General features: G+C 44.4%; 1 protein-coding gene across 3 annotated transcripts in view; it reads left to right on the forward strand.

Annotated features, from left to right (window-relative positions):
- ENPP6 (ectonucleotide pyrophosphatase/phosphodiesterase 6) overlaps nt 1-21,136 on the forward strand; it is a 245,630-nt gene that overhangs the window by 53,873 nt on the left and 170,621 nt on the right. For all 3 annotated transcript variants that reach the window (XM_012472543.3, XM_064369857.1, XM_064369863.1), the window contains one exon: nt 7,588-7,695. The gene's annotated coding sequence lies outside the window, so the exon portion shown is untranslated. The remainder of the gene's footprint in view (nt 1-7,587; nt 7,696-21,136) is intronic.

The raw sequence follows: 21,136 nt of genomic DNA on the forward strand, positions 1-21,136 counted from the left end.
ATGTAGAGCGTCTTTTCCTATACCTGTAGGCCATGCATATGTCTTCTTTTGAAAAACTTCTATTCCTTTTTTGCACACGTTTTAATGGGATTATTTGTCTTTTTGTTGTTGAGGTGTTTGAGCTCCTTGTATAGTCTGGATGTTGGTTTCTTGCTGGATGAATGGTTTGCAGGTATTTTCTCCCATGCTGTTGGTCATCTGCTCACTCTGTTGATTGTCTCTTTGGCTGTGCACAAGCTCTTTAATTTAATAGGCAGCTTTTGTCTGTTTTCGGTTTTGTTGCCTGTGCTTTTGAGCTGGCAGTCCACGGTGTCGTTTGGTGTGAAACAGTACTGGGGAGTGCTTCCCAACCTCCTCCATGTCACAGCACACGCAACAGATGACACATTCATCCAGCCGCAGGGGTCAGCGGGGAGGCTCCTGCACACCGATCCTCCTACCTAGGCCACGGGAGGACGCCTCTCACACTGCAATCTCCCTGTTCCTGCTTAGGGTGGACAAGAGACTCGTGGTGCTTTTGGAAGCACAGGAATTACTTGACCTAAGGAAGAGTGTCTGTCCCGAGAAAGGGAGGAGCAGGGGCGGGGGCATTCCTGGCCAGGGTGACGTTTGAGGAAAAGCAGCAGGCTGATCTGGCCAAGCTCCTGGGCAGCCGTGGGAGCCTGGCAGAGGGGTCCTGGCAGCGGGCGTCTGGATGGCAGAGGGAAACAGAGAACAGTCCCGGGACCACGTTTTGAGAGCCTCTTCCCTGGCTTCCTGCCCTAGAAAGCCGCCCCATGCCGTCCTCAGCAACGCCACTCACCGGCAAGCTTAGCATGGCTGTAACGGGTCTGGGTCCGGTGATGCTCAGTTTGGCAGATGCCAGAGAACCCGAACGTGAGGCCTAGTGCCTGCAGACACCCGTGGAGTCGGGGGTGCTGCCCACTCTCCAAGCCACCACTCAGGCTGTGCACGATGCCAGAACAACTCCGCAGGACTGAGGCACGTGGCTTCCCCGGGCCCAGCACCTGAGCAGCACGTTCCGTGGGTGTGCCCTGAAATCACACCAACACATGTAGCCGACCCTGAGATTCAAACCCAAGGTCAGGACACGGGGCCAGTGCCTGGACCAGCACAACGGGGTGCTCAGCTGTGACCCTGCCTACCTGGCAACCCTGAGTCTGGTGGCACTGGAGGCTTAGCGTCACAATGATCCTTTCTTGTGTTACTCCCCCACCAAAAAAAAGTTTAACAAATAAAGGCCATCGTTCTTACTTTTTTTAAAAAAGGACTGACTGCTCATGGGGCTGCAGCCGCTCAGCCTTACCTGACCTCCAAGAGTGAAGGGGCAGAGTCCCCACCTGTCACCATCTGCGAGACACCACGTGCCCCTGCACTCTCATTGGCTGGGAACCTCCAGCACTGGTTATAGGCCCCATTGTGGACCCAAAGTGAAACTCTGAAAATAGAAATGAAGCAGCTCATGCTCCAGCAAACAAATACTATGATTTCTGTCTACTGCACAGATGTTGATTCTGCATCCCCTTCGCCGTTCTGATTTTCCCCGTGAGCCCATGCCCACTGGGTAATAGCAAAAACAAACTAAACTATGTTTAGCATGAGCTGGTAAACGTACTCGGTTTGCAATAACAAAAACGGTTCCAGTTTAAAGCAAACACTCGGCCCCTTAGCAGAAATGTGCAGGCATTCGGATTTGATTGCCCTCCCTGGCTCCACTGCAAGGTGAGACCGGCGCTCTGGATAGAGTGACCATTATAAATAATCCTCCAAAACGGGCACTTTTCTCATTTTTAGAAACAAGTGCCTGGTTTGGCATGCAATGCACATAAAAATAACACAGCACTGCCCGTGTCCCCAGCCCATCTCCAGGTGACCACAGTTAGCAGTGTCCTTCCAAATACGCTTCCTGCATAGAGGAACCTTACATGCAGAAGTGAGTTTTTCTCGTTATGACTTGGAATCACAGCATCCACCTTATTTTATAATATTTATTTTTTAACCACTCATGTCAGATCAATCCGAGATGTGTTTGAGAGAGAAAGAGAGTGTTATTAATAATTATGCCAGGACAGCAGGCGATGTTTGTTCACCCTCGTTAGAGAGGAGAGGCGTGGCTTAGGTAAACTCACAACAGAGTAGACAGTGAGGTCCATTTCGTATTTACACGCCTGCACTTACACACCCGTCTGTGCAACAAAGCTGCTGGGTTGGGCTTCTTCCTGCACCGTTGCCCTCTGAGGTGTGGCTGGCCTCCTCTGGCCTTTTAGGGTGACGCACTGCAGGCCCTGGTGGAGCCTGAGGACCTGGCAACTGTTTTCTGATGTCTGATTCACTAAGGCTCGTTTGAAGCCATCCGAGATCCCTGTGTGCCAAGGCATTCTCAGCGTGGCTGTGTGCCCATCATGTGGCTCGGGGAACTGTCAGGACTCCAGGGTGCCACAGGCAGGCCCCTGCACCCTACAGCCCTGCCTTGGGTTTAACTGTCATCCACTTGCACTATTTTGTATGTGGTGCTGAGCTAGAATTCGCTGGGACCAGAAACTTCCCCTTCCGCTGCTCAGAAAAGTGGACAACCAAGGTTCCCAGGCTCACGGATGTGGGTGTTTCTAAAGCCTCTCTCTTTCTGCTTGAGAGCTGGTTCTGTCCTGAGAGAAGGGGTACACCGAAACCCCAGATATAGTCATCCTTGATCTCGCTCTCTCTTTCCTTTCCTCCTGCGACCTCTCCATTCCAGAAAACGCAGGCTGTCCATTTCCTCCACGTCAGAACCTCCTGCTATGGATGTCATTGAAGGACTAGGGGGATTTCTCTAAACTGATCTGGGCCTGTGATCTGGGTCATCTAATTTGGTTTTTGACCTACTAAGAAAACCAGAAAACCCTCTCAATAGAAATCTGCTTTCCAGCAGATTATCTTACTACAGACATAAACAGAAATTCAACATGATGGTTTGCAACAGGCAGAAATGACACGGTAATGCTGGGTACTGCCTTTCCCCTGAAGGGCTCCACTCCAGTCTGCCAAAGGGTGGCAAGCCTCGAGCAGTTACAGAAATGGTAGCACAACCTGAGTGTTCTCAAGATCTGCTTCATTCTTTGGCTGATGAATGGGTGGCTTATGGCCCCTGAGCCCACGACAAGGAAAGAGAGAAAGACAAGTGAAAAAGGGGGCTCCCACCACCCACATACCTGCTGCTGCTTCAGCTCATCAAAAACAAGTCTAAAACAGTTGCTGGAAAGTACCTTGCATGATCCGTTTGCTGAAACAGCAGAGAGGAGCAGCTGTGCAGCGACCACTGGTCACCAGGCAGACACCTTCCCATTGCTTCTCCTGCCTTTGACCTCCCTTTATCTTGCTTCTCCCATAAGCCAAGCGTCAGATCCCATTTCTCTCTGAATTCTCCTTCTTCTCCCAGCACTTTAGAAAACCAAGTCCTGTCCCCAGAGCACCTGGTCAGTGCTCTCGGCACACCCAGGAGGAAACAGCAGGTTGGGGGCCAGGCAGTGGGTGGAAGGGACACAGGAGTGTGCAGAGCTGGGGCTGAATCCCAATGCAGATGTGTGACCTGCAACAATTTCCTTATTCCGAGTCTCAGTTTCCTTATTTGTAAAATAAGAATATTATCATCTACTTAATGGGCAGTAGGGGTTAATATGCTCAGGGGTGTATGATTGATTCTCTGTGAAGAAATGTGTCCCTGTGTGAACAAGCCAACCATGCTTCTGTGAACTGTGCACCTGAAAGAGCCAATCCTTCAAAACAGATCCTGAGCTGCTCACTGGACCTAAATTTATAACACAGCCAAGTGGACCTTTGCTGGCTAGAGGTCACACAAGTACTCTGAGTTCTGGGAAAACCTACACCTCTGTTTAACTCTGGACTTTCAGAGCTTGCCTGAACCAACCAATCAGAGCTCATCCACCTTGGCCAATCAGGGCTTAGCTGTGTCAACCAATCAGAACTCAACTGCACTGACCAATTAGAACTAAGCAAGTTGAATCCTTTATTTAAATAAACAGACCTGATTTAGAACCTCGGAGGAAACTTTCTCTACAAAAGCCAAACCCTCTCTTTGTTCTCTGAAATGAATACCTTTCTTTTCTTTTCTTTCCTTCCTTCCTCCTTTCTTCCCTCCTTCCTTCCTTCCTTCTCTCTCTCTCTCTCTCTCTTTCTTTTTAGATGGAGTCTTGCTTTGTCACCAGACTGGAGCGCAGTGGCACGATCTTGGCTCACTGCAACCTCCACCTCCTGGGTCAAGCGATTCTCCTGCCTCAGCCTCCTGAGTAGCTGGGATTATAAGGATGCACCACCGCTCCTGGCTACACCTTTCTTATACAAGGAGACAGCAGCCCCTCAGTTTCCAAACTGTTCACTGGAATAAAGTCTCTTTCCTCCAAATTCCTTGTCAGATAACTTTTGTTCAAACTTCAAATTATGTAGCTGCCCACAGGTGCCACAGCTGAGCTCCGGGGACAAAACTATGGCCTTTATTGCTGACATTTTTCCTGGGAACTGCCTTGCATAATTTCAAAACCAGAATTGAAATTAATTCATGGCAACAATTTTTATATCTAATTAAATGTGTTTGAGTTAATTAATGCGAGAAACAACAAATTAGTTGCAAAGAGCTTGTGACCACTAGTTCAAAAGCCAGCTAAAAGCCCTACCTAATATTATGAGCTTGAGCAAGTCATCCAACTTCCTGAATGTTAGTTTCTTTATCTTCAAACACAGGGTCAGATTCAGAGGGTCTCAGAGCACCCCTCAGCTACACATGCTTTGATTTCTAATAGCATCTAAGAATGCAGCTGGTCTCTGTTTTTCCTTTTCTAATATTCCTTGGTCAGTACTTGGATCACTGACTTTGAGTCCTTTATTGAATATCAGGCTCTAATCCCAGGTCCTCAGTTCTCCAGGTCCCCTAGTCCCTTCTGTAGGCACAATCCTTCGACTTCCCTTTTCAGTTCATACCTATAAGGAGGGTATGCTAATGAGAGCTGGGCAGACTCAGCTGAAAGATTAGCCCAGTGGCTCCCCATTACTTCAAGCCCTTTGCCTTTTTTCTTTTCCTGAAAAGAAGCCATTCATACTCTCCCTGCCTCATGCTACAATCATGCCATTTGAGAACTGTTCCAAACAGAGGCTGCTTGGCTCTTCTGACAAACCCATTCAAGACACTTTTTTAAACAGTAACCAGATTCTTGATTCATTAAAGACCCATATAGAAATGTTCTAAATAGTGTCCCCTGTCACTGTGCCCCTATCTGTCTTAGAAAGACAGTGCCCATGTGGCACCTTCTCCAACAGAGCATCATTGGCTGGATAACTCTAACCCTGTCTTCAAAGGTGAAATCATGGGCCAAGCAGATTCCTGAATTGCCTGTATGTAACATGAGAATTGCAACAACAAAAATAATCTTAACAACTGCACTGAAGTGTTTTGGGGAAAGTTAGAAAAAAATGAGATAATATAAATCTTGCCATTCGAAGTGAAGTCTAAGAACCAGTAGCACTGGCCATCGTCTGGAGGCCTTTGAGGAACACAGAATCGTAGGCCCCACTCCAGAATTACTGAATCAAAATCGCATTTTATCAGGATCTGCAGGAGATACCAATGTACATTAACATTTGAAAAGCAGTGGTCTAAAATACTGAAAAAAAAAAAAAAAACTAGAGAAACTCTGTGTTGAAAGGTCAAGGATTTATGTTGCCAGTTCTTTAAGTAAAACAATCTCCAAGAAAGGCATCATTACATGTGAATTTACATTTATTTTTTTAAAAGGTTTATTTTATTTTATCTTTCTAGAGACAGGGTCTCACTATGTTGCCTAGGTTGGAGTGTGGAGGCTACTTACAGGTTTGATCTCACTACTTATCAACACAGAGTTCTTATCTGTTCCATTTTAACCTGGGCAGGTTCAACCCTTGTTAGGCTACCTGGTGGTTCCCCACTCTCAGAAGGTCACCATATTGATGATGAACTTAGTGCAGACACCCAATGGGCACAGCACACTATAGCCCAGAACTCCTAGGCTCAAGCCAATCACCTGCCTTTGCCTCCTGAGTAGCTGGGACTACGGGTTTCTGCCACTGCATCTGGCATGCATTCATATACTATATGACAGAGACAAGTATACAAAATCTTCCTGTCTTCATCTTGCCTTTTAATAATAATTGGAAGAGCTGTAGATATGAAAAAGCTTAGCATAAGCAAAGACACGATAGAAGGGTTCCTTAAGTGGAAAGGAAAAAAAATATAAAATTGTGAAGGAAGAAAGGAAAAAGATGAAACATTTTAAAGAACAGCTTCTGTGATGAATGGAATTTGATAAACCTTTGCTGAGATGGGTTACAACTTTGCCCTCTGCTTTTTGAGTTGGTTTTATTATTTTTTTTAAGATACAATGGCACATGGAAGTGGGTCCTAAAGTGGGAGAAAAAGTCCAAGAATTCCCCAAGACCCACATGTAAGGTTTTCTATAATTCACTTTGTATGCTGCAATTATTTGCCCTGCACAGTGCCTGGAAAATATAAAAACATGAAATAAACAAATATTGTTTCAGAGTTTAAAGATACTTTGGATGTAATGATTCCAATAATATCACCTTACGGATGAACACCTGTATTACTCCATTCTCATGCTGCTATGAAGAAATATCCAAGACTGGATAATTTATAAAGAAAAGAGGTTTAATTGACTCAGTTTTGCATGGGTAGGGAGGCCTCAGGAAACTTACAATCATGGCGGAAGGCACTCTTCACAGGGCATCAAGAGAGAGAATGAGTTTGGAGTGAAAGGGGAAGCCCCTTATAAAACCATTAGATCTTGTAAGAACTCACCTTATGAGAACAGCATGGGGGAAACTGCCCCCACGATTCACTTTTCTCTATCTGGACTCACCCTTGACATGTGGGGGTTATTAGAATTCAAGGTGAGATTTGGGTGGAGACAGAGTGAAACTATATCAACACCCTTTAGTCTTGAGACTCAAAGTACTCGCCCAAATGCACAGGGAAAAGCTTGGCTTAGATGGTGGGGTGTGACTGCCATACATTCATCACAAAGTAAAAATGATGCCATAACAAAACTGAACACCTAACTCTTCTTCTGAAAACTTTTAAAGCATTAGACCTATCAGGTCTCATGCACAGCTCCAGAGGAAATGTTATCTGGAAATTCCCCAACTCCCGTGGAAACTCCCAGCTGGCTCCCTGTACACTGCAGATACCTGAAGTGGTTTTGAAGAGTGGGCAGCTAAGACTTAAGTGAAGAAGAATTCCTCCCCTGCAAGGGTGACCGAGAGCCCAGTTGCTCTGTTTCCTTCCCAACTGGAGTCCTCTTCTCCACTGGTGGGCACTGATCCCCACAGAAGCTGCCCCAAGCTTCTGGAACCCAGCAGCACCTTTGATGTGGTAGCCAGTGCTCCCAGTAACATCTCCTTTCTCTGCAGCACCCAGTTCTTAGACTCTGGAAAGGCACAGAGCTGTCCCCAATTCCTTTAATAAACTCAGGAAAGAGCAGGGCTTGGATGGGCTATTTCAGTAACCTGGAACACTTAACAGGCCCAATCACTTTTCTATTTCAGGCCTCAGCCCAACTCAGGTGACTCCTATTTTCCTTCTGGAATTGAGAAGCGCACATCAAGGAAGGGCTGTGGAAGAGACAGAAGTCAGGAGGCTGCTGGGAACTCAGGGTGAGTTGAGTGGTTCCGAGGGCCGGTGTTAAGGTGTGGGCAGTGGAGTGTTGAGAGGGATGGTCACCGAGCAGCAGCTCTGCCTGCCCCAGCCATTGGTCTGAAAGATAAACCAAGGCAGATGCTAGGTAAGTGGTAAAGACAGATTGTAATATACTATTGCAATAGGGAGAAGGCCCTGCGCGAACTGAACTCTAGTTTGATTTGTGCAGTAGAGACTGGGCGTTTTAAAGAGAGAGGGTGAGAGAACCGGGAGGGGGTAAGCAGGGCTCAGTGGGGTCGGAGAAGTGGAAACTTACAAAAAGCAGAGGGGGCTTGGTCCACGAGAAACCCACTTGGGTTTGCTAATACCCTCCCTCACAGGCTGGGGCCCAGGGGCCTGACCTCCAGGCGTTGGCTGGAGCAAATGGCAAACTTGTTTGGCAGCCTCAGGTGTCCTTGGGAGGCTCCTAAGGGGGCTGGGGTCACCTAGGGATGTGGCCTTGAGCTGTAAGAAGCCATGTTTGTCCAAGGCTTTCTAGGCCAGGGTTGAGGCCTAGCTGAGGCGGGCTCGAGGGAGCCTCCATCGAGTTTGGTCCAGGAGAGAATCTGTCACTGGCCTGAGGTAGTCTCCTTCATACTGAATGTCTTCAACAGTGGCTTTGATTCTGGGGCCAGGCTGCTAAATACACAGAGCCGAGAGTCAAGGCTGCGCTGAGCTGGGAGCCTGACCATGCGATTCAGTGTCCTTGGGATAGGGCTCAGGAGGCCCGCAGATTTCCGCCCCGGCCCAGGATGCCCAGATGGGGACCAGGCCCGCCACTCAGGACCCACGGTGACATCCAGGCTTTGAGTGGACTTGGGGCTGGCTCTTGGTTCTGCCGCTCCTGGGGGAAGGTAAACTATTTCCTCTGAGCCTCCATTTCCTCGCCTGCAAAATGAAGGCAGGGCCTTTCTCCTGGGGCTGGTGGATCAGGGAGAAGCATTCCAGTAATGTGAACAGCACTTAATTAGCATCCAGTAAATGCTCATTCCTCTCTTCCTTCCGAGGAAAGTTCAGGAAGTGTCTGGTTTCATAAACAGGTTAAAGACCAAAATGCCCCCTGTAAGTTGGTTGGTCGCAATTTAGAAACGTATCATATTTAGATTCCCAAGACCACTCACATTCATTAATGCTAAACATGGTCACTTCACCACATGCTTATAACAAAACGTAGAGAAGCAAAAAACCAACCTTTTTGCCAGCTTGTTTCCATGGCCAGATGTTTGTGAGCAAGAGGCCTGATCTGAAGGGTGCCCGTGCTGACGCCTCCTCCTGAGAGTGCAGAAGCCAGGCACCTGAGCTCAGCTCTTGTCGCCCTCACCCGGAGTTTCTGTGAATGTTATGAGAACACAGCTTAGTGTCAGCTTTGAGTTCACACTTGGACTCCCCTGCTGAGTAATTGTGTGGTGTGGGACAAGTCATTTCACCTAAGCCTCGGTTCCCTCATCTGTAAAATGGACTAAGAACAGTTATTCCTCAGAGTGTTCTTTCGAGGGTTAAATGAGAAAACTCTTGAAAAGTGATTGGTAGAGTATCTGGCCAATCACTAGGCCAGTGTTCCCTGGGGGTGTTCATCTTTCTGCTGTAAGAGTTTGTTGCTTGACATGGTGGCTCATACCTGTAACCCCAGCATTTGGGGAGCCTAAGGCAGACAGATAGCCTGAGACTGCATCTCTGCAAACAGTCCAAAAGTTAGCCAGGCATAGTGGTGCACACCTGTAGTCCCTTGGGATGCTGAGGTAGGAGAATTGCTTGAGCCCCGGAGGTCAAGGTTGCAGTGAGCTGAGATCGCACCACTGCACTACAGCCTGGGAGACAGGGGGAGACCCTGCCTCGAAAAAGAAAGAAAGAAAGAAAGGGAGACCCTGCCAAAAGAAAGAAAGACAAAAAAAGGAAAGGAAAGGGAAAGGGAAAAGGGAAAAAGAAAGAAGAGCTTGTGCACAAGTGGTGTTCGGGGAATGTCATGTCTGGAGACCTGATCTCAAGTGCCACCATGGTGTCTGGGAGGCCTCCTGCCTGGAGGCCTGGAGCTCAGGAACAGAAAGTGGGAGGGAGCAGGACTCCCCTGACCTCCAGGACAGCTGCCTTTACGACAGCCACAGACAGGAATTGGATGGTGGGGTTTCTGCTGAGCAACTTTTACAGATTGAATAGGTGTGGAGACAGAGGAATGTGTGCAAATTTTTTTCTGGAAACCCAGGCAGGAAGCCGCATCAAGCTCTGAAGCTTCCTAGGAGTCAGGACTCTGGTTTTGGCTCACAGTGACTGAGAAGTGAAGAGTAGCCGAAACTGTAGAGTCACAAAGGACATTTTTATTTTATCTCAATGAATGCTTTTTGTTGGAGGAGGGATGAGATTCTAGCACAAAAGTGTCCATTGTTGATGCGTCTGTGGGGCCAGGAAAACCCATGGGTTTGGACCTGTAACCCTGGTGAGTATTAAATGTAATGATGGTGACTATGCACCCAGGCAGCTAGCCTCCTCATTGATTGATTGATTGATTCATTGATTGATTCATTAATTCATTCATCAAATGTGCTCCCATGGTGTGCTGGTTACTGTTCTAGACCAAAGCAGAAAAACCCCTGCCTGCCTCAGGGGACCAAGCAGACACAGATATGCTCCTGTCCTTTGGAAATAATTCCAGAGTATGGAGTGCAGGAAGGAATCAAGAAGGAGGAAAAAGGACAATAAAAGAAACATAAAAGCAGGAGGGGAGTGTAAGAGATGAAGATGCCCGTGTCAGAGCCCAGAGGGATCCAGCACGTGGCCTGGGTGCTTTCTGCCCCTGAAGCAGAAAGCCCGTTTCTGTTATTTCTGGAACATTCATAGATGACAGTTCCAAAGCCTCTGTGTGGGTTGACTAAAATCTGCTAGTGAACATCTAGTGCTGAGGAAATGATCCAGAAATTATCAACATTTGGTTTTCTCTCCAAGACTGGGCATATCTACAAAAAATTCAAATATTTTATACAGAGAGTTGTGGGGATTTCATTTGACCCTGTGATGCATTATCTAAATATGGTTGCAAATTAGAAAGCAAGTCATGCGTGTGGAGAAAGGGAAGCCAGAAGGTTGAGGGCCTAGGAATGTCTGGTCATGGGCATTGCTAGGACAGGCCTTGGGAACGGGGCTGCCACAATAGGACACCCAAGTTAGCAGGAGCCTTGAGCCTGTGGGCACTGGATGTCCAGTTTCTGGGCAGAGCATGATTATGTGCAATAGAGGTTAATTGCCTCTTTGCCATTTTCCCAGGGACCAGCTGTACCCACCCAACCTCCAAGAGAACTCTCCATGCCATGCACAGGACATTGAGTGGACGCTTGTCTCATTTCCCCCAGCATGGAAAGTCATTCCTGGAATGCTGGGGGCCATGGAGAGGCCCTTCCTCTTCCAGCATGGGAAAGCCAAGCTGGTTGGGAAGCAGCTCAACTCAAGCTGCTGCTGTTACAGGTGGCCTCTCCTAGGCCTTCCTTTGTCCCACCTGCATTTCCCCTCATTTTCCATCTGGATATGTGCCACGTTCTCCCAAATCCAGCAGTCACCATGCCTGGTCTTACTGAGGGCTTGCATCATCTGAGCTATTTCAATATAAATATTGAAAAACAAAAGTATCCTTTTCCACTGATCTCAGCCAAGGCAGTTGAGAATTTTTTAAGAAGATTGCTCAGTAGAGCAAGAAGGAAATTAGAAGAAAAATTCAAAAGTTTAGATGTGGATGAGCTTACAAAGCATAAGCCTCTCTTACAAGCATCTAAATTCTCCTTCCAGGTGACTTGGGCTCAGGGCATGGGTCCCAGGCTGTGGGAAACCAGAATAAGCTCTTTGCCTTTTAAAGAAAATTGAATTGGCACCGATTGGACTTCATGTCCTTTCAGAACCTGCTTGGAAAGTTAGAAGAATGGGACTGGGGAAGTTTCCAGGCCATCCTACTGCTTTGTGGCTGTGCTGTAGTTTTGATTCCCCTGCTCTGAATGAGAGATAGACAGATGGATAAATGAGTGGATGGATGGATGGACAGATAGATGGATGGATGGAGGGACAGATAGAGACAGATGGATGGATGGATGGATGGATGGATGGACAGACAGATAGATAGATGGATGGATGGATGGATGGACAGAGAGATAGACGGATGGATAAATGAGTGGATGGATGGACGGCTGGATGGACGAACAGATAGATGGATGGATGGATGGACAGACAGATGGAGAGATGGATGGACGGCTGGATGGATGGACAGATAGATAGATAGATGGATGGATGGATGGATGGACAGATAGATGGATGGATGGATGGATGGACAGATGGATGGATGGATGGACAGATGGATGGATGGATAAACAGATAGATGGATAGATAGAGGGATAGATAGAAAGATGGGTAGATGGGCAGATGATAAATGGATGAATGGATAGATGGATGATTTGGATGGGTGGACAGAGGGATAGATGGATAGATAGATGGATAAACGGATGGATGGATAGATAGGTAAATGGATAGATAGAGGGATAGATGGATGAATACATGGTTAAACGAATGGATAGATGGATAGGTGGATAGAGGGATAGCTAAATAGATAGATGGAAAAATAGATGGATGGATAGATAGGTGGATAGAGGGATAGATAACTGGATAGATAGAAAAAATAGATAGATGGATAGGTAGGTTGATGGATGCAATGAATGGATTAGCTAGAGAAATAAATTCCACAAACTGAGGGGACTGGTTTGGAAGAATCAGCGAAATTGGTGGTCAGCAAACTGTGGCCCATTGGCCAAACCCAGCCTGCTACTTGTTTTGAAAATAACGGAATACAGACAAGCCCATTCGTTTGTGTATTTCCTATGGTTGCTTCTATGCTACAGAGGCAGTGTCGAAAGCCAAAAATACTTGTTATCTGACCCTTTATAGAAAAATGTTCTCCAGCTCCTGACCTAAGTGGACATTGCACTTACCACTGTTTGTTGGCTTAGCTGAATAAACAACATTCTACAATAAAAAAAAATTAATGTAATTTCTTATAATAAATACTCCTGATGTAATGGCTATAGGCCAGCTTCCCTTGAAACTATGAAAACAAACTTTTCAACATACAGGAAAGCTCTTTGCCCTACTTTGTATGCAGACATTCTGTTCAGCTTTGTGAGAACAGGATACAGAATAAGTGTCAACTTGAGGTATATGCTAACAGTTTGGTAAATCGTCGCTAAACGTTCCCCTACTTTATTATGAGACGTAGGAGTTGCTGGCTCTACCTTCTGCAGCTGCCTGTGTATCAGCTAAGGCTGAATGAAGGGATAACTCGCTTTCAATTCCCAGATCAATACTGGTTATGAGATGCAGTCCAACTGAGTCAGTCCTGGACCTAATGAAATACGTTCAGAGCAATGTATAAATGTTTTATCCTTCTTTCAGAGAACCTCAGCTCCACCCGCAAAAGAGTCAGGAACCTGCAGTTCTTTAGAGAGACCTTCCCAGACCTTATTTATTTAAGGCCTTCCCATTTTCTCCATAGCAATTATTAATAATTAAATCTAAAATATTCTTACTGACTCCTTTTATGTCATAACTTGGCTCTGGAGTCACCCTTGTTGTTAGACAGAGTTGGGTAAGGACATGTAGATAGTACATCTTCTTAGTTCTTGCAGGTGTGACAATATCTCTTTGTTGCTTGCTCACGTGAGCAACAAAATTGGCTTGCTGTAGAATTCATGAGTCATACTTGCTATGCTTCAAAATGCAGACATAGTTCCATTGTCTTCCGGTAATTGCCACACTAACTTTGCATTTTTCTCTACAAGTAAGTTAAAAAACTTTTTTGATGATTTGTTTAGGAAATGCAAGCATTTCTGGAGGAAACAGTCGTATTTTGGATTCTAATTTTCCGTGGCAGAGGGTGGACGCTTTCAGACGCAGGTGTTCGTTTCTGAGAACTGCATTTACATTTCTGGCTGTTGTTTTCCTTCAGTTACTCTGGTTTATTTTTCAGAAATGCTAATCTGGTCCACAGGGCAGCTTCGCTTTCTCTGCCATCTTCTTTCTCCCTGCCGTCATCTCTGTTCCTGTTTCCCTGCGTTGCGGGGACTCTCTGGTTTGCTTTCGGCATCACGGTTCTGTTTTCTGCAACTGCAGTTCTGCCTTCGCTGCCTGCAAAGAAGTTTCGGTTTCGCTCTGGCGTTATGAGCCTCTCTGACCATCTTTCGTAGCCCTCTGCCATGCTGCTCAAGCCAGAAACCCAAACCACACCGGATGCTTGCTGCCCCTTATACCTTCCTCTCGTCCATCCATGGCTGAGGTTGCTTCAACCTCCAGAATATTTCTCTCAAGGTCGCTTTGTCTCCAGCTTGACTGCCATCGCTTCCGTTCACAGGGCCACCATCTCACCCCTCCTTTTTGTCTCCCCATTGCTCCTCCTAGTCTGTTCTCTATGCAGTAGTTGGAGTAATTGATGCCTAGACACACATTTAAACATGTGTATGTACAGTTGACCCTCGAACAACATGGGTTTGAACTGTTCAGGTCCGCTTACACATGGAGGTTCTTCCGCCTCTGCCACCTCTAAGACCGCCAGACCCACCCCTTCTCCTCCTCCTCCTGAAATTTTCTCCATAACATTTTCTTTTTTCTGGCTTACTTTATTGTAAGAATACAGTATATAATGCATATAACACACAAACTGTGAGTTAATCAGCTGTTTATGTTAAGGCTTTCAGTCAACACTAGGCTCAATAGTACTTGAAGCTTTCAGTCAACAAGAGTTACATTTAGGGAAGTCAAAAGTTATGGGTGAATTTTCAGCTGCTGGGTGGGGTTGGCACCTGTTCAAGGGTCAACTGCATGTGTATGTGTGTATAGATGTATGCATGTGCATATACACATACACACATATATACATTGAATACACACACACTCACACTTTCAGTAGCTTTGATTTGTACTAAGAATTCAAAGCACTTTCCCAGCTGTGAAGCTTCTGCATGAGCTGACACTGCCTATGTCTCCAAATTCAGCTGTGCCATTTACCAGGCACATGGGTCTTTTTCAGTTCTTCAGGCAGGAGGAGCTCTTTGTCACCTTAAAGCAATTTACTTCCTCTGCCAGGAATATGCATTACTTTCTTTCCATATCTGGCTCAGATGAAATACTACAGAAGCCTTTCCTGCCTACTTTATCTAAGTAGGTGCTACCTGCGCCCAATCAGCCCCTTGTTTGATTCCTTAATAGCAATTATGGCTACAAATTATTTATTTATTAGTGCATCGTCTGTGAACCTCACCGAAGTGTAAGCTGCCTCAAAGGTGGCATCTTGTTCGTTTCACCCATCTCTGGATTCTCCACCCCTAGTAATCTCGGCTTACTGCAACCTCCACCTCCCGGGTTCAAGCGATTCTTGTGCCTCAGCCTCTCAAGCAGTTGCGATTACAGGTGTGCACCACCACACGGAGCTAATTTTTATAGTTTTAGTAGATATGGCGTTTCATCATGTTGGCCAGGCTGGTCTCGAACTCCTGACCTTAAGTAATTCTCCTGCCTCGACCTCCCAAAGTGCTGGGGTTACAGATGTGAGCCACTGAGCCTGGTCTTCATAATGGGTTTTTAATAAATATTTTTTAAAAGCATTGGTTCATCACATATTAGTAATTTCCATCTTCACTTATACACTATATAACTTTTTTTAGTATTATGTACATTTCATTTGCTTAAAGTCTCTTTAAAACAACTTTTTAGACATTTCTATAATTAAATCTAAACTATTCTTACTGATTCCTTTTATGTCATAACTTTGTTCTGGTTATTTCTTATATTATTATTTACTATGGTAATTCCTTATGGTGTTTTGTTTGTTTAATACGGGTTATATCTTTTGATATCCTATAGAGGATTCCAACGTGTTGAAGCTCTTCAGTCCTCCTGAGGGAATGTGTTCTCTTTCCGCGCCCACAAGGGGGCGTAGTTTTAAGGGCAAGAACTTCCCAGCACCCATGCCCCACTCCCATCTCTCTCCATCCGGGACATTTAACGGTTTCTGTTTTAATTTTCGCGGGTCAAAAGTCAATCACTCCAGCGGAAGTTCTAAGGAACTACTTTCATTGGCCAGGGGGCTTGGAGAGGGAGGGAATTCCTCCCAGGTTAAAAGCCCTTTTCTTCCATAACCCTTTGGACTCCATGTTTGGACTCCCTTCCATGAGCATTCTCTTCGTGGAAGCTGTCTTTCTCTCTCCTGGATTTCCCCTCTGGGGTTCCCTTCCACATACATCTCTCTTGGTTCTTGGTTCCCTTCCACATACATCTCTTCTGGGGTTCCCTTCCACATACATCTCTGGATTTCCCCTCTGGGGTTCCCTTCCACATACATCTCTCTCTGGGGTTCCCTTCCACATCTGTCTCTCTTGGAAGCTTTCTCTCTTCCTCTCCCTTTTCTCTTTCTCTACCTAAATAAATCACTTTTCCGCAAAAACTTGCTGAGTCCGGTATTTATGAGAGCACTGTGCCGTGGGCTCCTCTTCCATTCTTGAGAGAATGATAGACCAAGAACCTGGAGAAATGTCCTCTCAGGGAAACTGAGGGCTCCCCTGAACCCTTGAAACCCAACACTCCTGTAGATTATTTTTAGAGTCTTCTAAAGTCTTCTAAATCATCAAGATGAAATCTCTTTCCTATTTTCTGTAGCTTTAAAAAATTATCCCCACCCCCCACCCCATAGAGTTTTACCTCCCTTATTTACTCATCCTTAAAGGAAGTGACGTCTGTAAAGCACCAATGCTTGTTCAGAGCGAGGGTGAGCTGATTGTCTCGGTCTGGTCCTCGTGCGTGGAGTCCTGTCCTAGTGCTCAGCGGAGGACATTGGGCAGTGCACCCTCCCAGCCTGATCCTGATTCCTCACAGAAGCTCTATTTCCCCAGACTTGTAACTTCTCCTGCCTTACCTGATTGTTCTCTGGTACTGTATCCTGAGTGCAAGGACGGCATGAGAAGCTTCATTTCTAACATGCTGCTCTGCGTGTTTCTTTCCTCCTCTTCTCTCACTAAGACAGCTTTACTCGTGTGCGCTGTTTTTCCTAAAATGTGATGAGCCACCAGCAGTTTCTTCTACTTTCTGCACAGGTGGTTTTTGTTCCCTTGCTTTTTAATTTTCTGTCTCTGAATGAATCTAGATTAAAAGAGGGATGGGATGAGTGGTGGATAGCAGGAAGGGTAACTGCACAGCACAAAGAATGACTCCCGTGTGATTTCCTGGTAGTTTCTGAGTTCAGGTTCTGGGTCCTGGGAGGAGAGAGCTGACGGCAGGGTGGTGAGAAATTCCTCCAGTCTTTTTTAAATGCTTTCACTTTTCTGAAGTAAAGCCTGAATATGCCATTAAGAGCAGCTGTGGTAGGTTTTCCTTCCACCCAGTTCTATCTGCCATGTAGTTAATGAAACATCTTTCCATATTTTCCATGTAGTTACTCATCAAGCCTAGTTTTGGGGATGGTGGGAGTTATGTTTCGTTTTCTTCTGGAGGCTGAAAAAAGGTTGCATTTTAGGGTTGCTGATAAGATCTAATTAAAACCCAATTTTTAAAATATTAGACACTGAATTTTCCTCAATATAGCATAAATAATGGCCATTAAATATGTGCTTTTCCCACCCTTAATCAGCTCTATACTAGGAATTAGCACTAAAAATATTAGAAGAGAGATTTTATATATACATATTTGGTTGAGACTATTTAAAGAATTTCTTCGTCTTAGCTACAGTGGACTCTCTTATTTTACTCTGGCTTTCTTTCCTAATCAGCCTGGGAACAACAGCTATTGTCTGCATCTCTTCAGTTTTAATCTACATTTTTTTATTTTCAGCTATATGTTAACAGATACCGGCTAGGGAAACATAAAAATTAAATAACTTGAGTGGGTCAATAAAAAGATTATACTGTTTCTTTCAGGGTTTTTAAGGACTATAATAAATAAACAGAACCAGAGAAGTTACAAAGCATGTGTTTATCACTCAGCAACAGATAATTTTAAATCAGTACTTTAAATCATTATTATACAGAAAAATACATTTAGCATATTATTGTACATATAAATATATATTTAATAGGTGTTTTAAATATAATTTGAGTTTTCAAGCATGTATTTATTACTCAACAGCAGAATTTTAAATATGTAATAACGATTATATATAAATACAATAAATATATATTTTACATAGTTAAAAATATTTACTACATATAATTTTACATTAAAACATATTAAATATGTTTTATAGTCTATTTACATGGTATATATTAAATATATGCTGTATATGTTTAAAATATATTTAAAATTCTGTTGCTGATAAAACACATTTTTTAACTTGTGTTTTTGTTTTAAATATACATACATATATACATTATGTATTGTATGTATATTTGTGTCACGCATGTATGGGTATATTTCTCCATTGTACTGTATTTACTTTTAGAACAATAATCTAGGGACAAAAATTGAGAGCTTTAGCTCCTAGTGAGTACAAACTGTAGACTGTAGGTTGGCACAAAATCTGAATGGGAGCCAGTGGATTTGATGAGTAAATCCTTGCAACAAGCCCTTTGATGGTCTAAAGCTAAAGACATTTCAGCTGAAAGCCCGGCAGGGATTAGGACAGTATTTTCTGTATTTTGAAAAAAGCGCTCCCCCTTGTGGCCATTCCCATGCTGACTTCTAAAGTTGAGTTCTGAGAACTCTTCCGGTTTTAAGAGGAGCGTTTCTCCGTTTTTCTTTCTGCTTTCATATTGTAGCCCTGTCTTTGAGGTGGATTTCTAACAACAGTCACCACTCGCCCCCTCCGTCAAGAAGCATTGTTTATTGTTATGAGATATTGATGATGTTGACAGACCCTGCGTGGAGGGTCTGTGATCAGGCAGAAGAAGGGTGATGGGTTGGGACTCATTCCTGCTGCATTTGACGTTTCTGCTGCGTTTGACGTCATTCCAGGGTTGGAGGCTAGTAGTGGGGAGGTCAGTGGGCTAAGACTCCCAGGACACCAGGTTTGGGTCCTAGCTGTATCATTAAATGGTAGAGTTATTTCCTGTCCAGGGCTCAAAGCCGTTATTTATGTAGCCAAAGGTCTCAAAGATGATTACTCTCCAGGACAACTTCCCGTTCTGAGAGTTTAGCTCTAGAGTATTTGGGAAGGGGATATGTTAGACCCTGGCTTCTGCCATTTTTCCTGGAGCTTATTCCACACGCCTGGCTTGCTGTGAGTTCAATCATGTGGTTGCCTGGGAGCCTAGTGAGAAGAAAACCCAAGCACAAATCCACTTGGCGAACTCTAGCAGCATTTCAGCGAGAAGGTGCCATGTCCTCTACATAGGGGCTGGTGGGATGACAGCTTGTACTGATGGAAGGGTTTTTGGAAGAGATCCCCAAGGGACACACATTCCTTAAAATGTGACAAGCACAATGAGGGACTCCGTTTTAAATCTCTCAAACTAACAAAGATTATTTTAAATTATGCTCAATGCATGCAAGGTTTGGTTAGATGGGCACATTGATGGGGTTGAAACAGGTTGATTTTTGTGCAGGCAGTTTGGAAATATCAAGAACTTTGAAAATGTTCATTACTTTTGTCTTTGAATTTCAATCCCAGAGGCAGAATGTGAGCAAAGATGACTATACAAAGACATTCACTCTGGCTTCCAGTCTGTTGTTAGAAAAACCAGAAACAACTTAAATATTTAGCTTTAAGGAAGAGGTTTAAGATGGTGGTAGCCAAGGGTTACGTTTCTTGTCTTGCCATGGATGGAGGCTTTCTTCAGGTGAACTATTACGTGAAACACTACTGATGTACAAGGGGATTGATTCAAATTGGGTTGTGGTTGGGCGAGGGGGCGGTTTCTGCTGTGGCATTGCACCCAGACTGCATGACCCGGCCAGTCCTCAGCCTCCCCTGTGGCAGCTCATGAGGCACTTCCATGGCAAACATACCCCGTGGCATAGCTAGAATGTCCTGCCTCAGACAGTTGTGGGATGTTAATATCAGCCTTTCCTTCTGACTGGTGGAATTATGCACAAGTCTCTCCCCAATTCTTTTTACTTTTCTGTACTTGCCAAATTTTTCATTATGAACATATTACTTATTGCACTAAAATATCTAAGATATTAAAAATGATGCCAGTTGATTATTTTAGAATTAGAAGTAGAATTGTCATGGAAGCCACAAAACTTGGGTCAGCCTGGCCAACATATTCTTTGCTTTTTGGCAGATCTTCAGACTCATGTGGAAAAACATAAAATAGCAATTGGAAGAATATAAAAACCACTGATAATCCCACCACCTAGAGAAAACTACTGTTAGTATTTTGAGTGTATTTCCTTCCAGCTTTTTTTCTATATATGTGTATGTATGTATAATATGTACTGATAACTTACTATATGTTAATAAGATACTATATATAAGTACATTATATATATCTTACATGGAACACATTTTACTTATTGTATCATAAACACAGTTTTGTATCCTGTTTATTTTTTGTAAATATTATATTGTATATTCCCTCGTTATTACCATTTGAAACATGACTTTTTTTTTTATTTTTGAGACGGAGTCTTGCACTGATGCCTGGGCGGGAGTGCAGTGGTGCAATCTCAGCTCACTGCAACCTCTGCCTCCCGGGTTCAAGCGATTCTCCTGCCTCAGCCTCCCAAGTAGCTGGGATTACAGGCGCCTGCCACCAAGCCTGGCTTTTTTTTTTTTTTTGTATTTTTAGTAGAGATGAGGTTTTACTATGTTGGCCAGGCTGGTCTCAAACTCCTGACCCTGTGATCAGCCCACCTCGGCCTCCCAAAGTGCTGGGATTACAGGTGTGAGCCACTGCGCCTGGCCAAAAACATGACATTTAATGGCTTCCTATTATGCAAATCTATTGACAGACATAATTTTATACCAATATTTCTGCTATAACAGATAGCACTGATATGAACATACCTGTCCATAAATCTTGTCTATATTTGTACTTTTGAAAGTCACAGTTTCCAAGAACCTATTTGTGAGGTTAGGTGAGGACTTACTGTACTTGAAAAAAAAAAAAACCTCCCCAAAAGTAGGTGAGCAAGAGACTTTCACTGTTGTAGTCATTTGATTGATTAGATATGTAAAATATGGCTTGTTCATCTATTTAGACAATTATAAATATACCAAATTAATTTACATTTAAATGTTTTTCATTTGTTTCAAATTGAGCTATGATCTGTGGAATGTCAAGGCATCTTTTTGCTTTTACCGGGTTGTTATGGCCCATCAGTATTATGTTATTAATTGAAGAAAGTAAGTGGGCTGGGCTCGGGGGCTCACACGTGTAATCCCAGCATTTTGGGAGGCTGAGGTGGGTGGATCACTTGAGGACATGAGTTGGAGACCAGCCTGGCCATCATGGTAAAACCTCGTCTCT

This window comes from Aotus nancymaae, unplaced genomic scaffold (assembly GCF_030222135.1).
Source record: "Aotus nancymaae isolate 86718 unplaced genomic scaffold, 86718_ANA_hifiasm-v0.15.2.pri h1tg000006l, whole genome shotgun sequence".
NCBI classification, from domain to species: Eukaryota; Metazoa; Chordata; class Mammalia; order Primates; family Aotidae; genus Aotus; species Aotus nancymaae.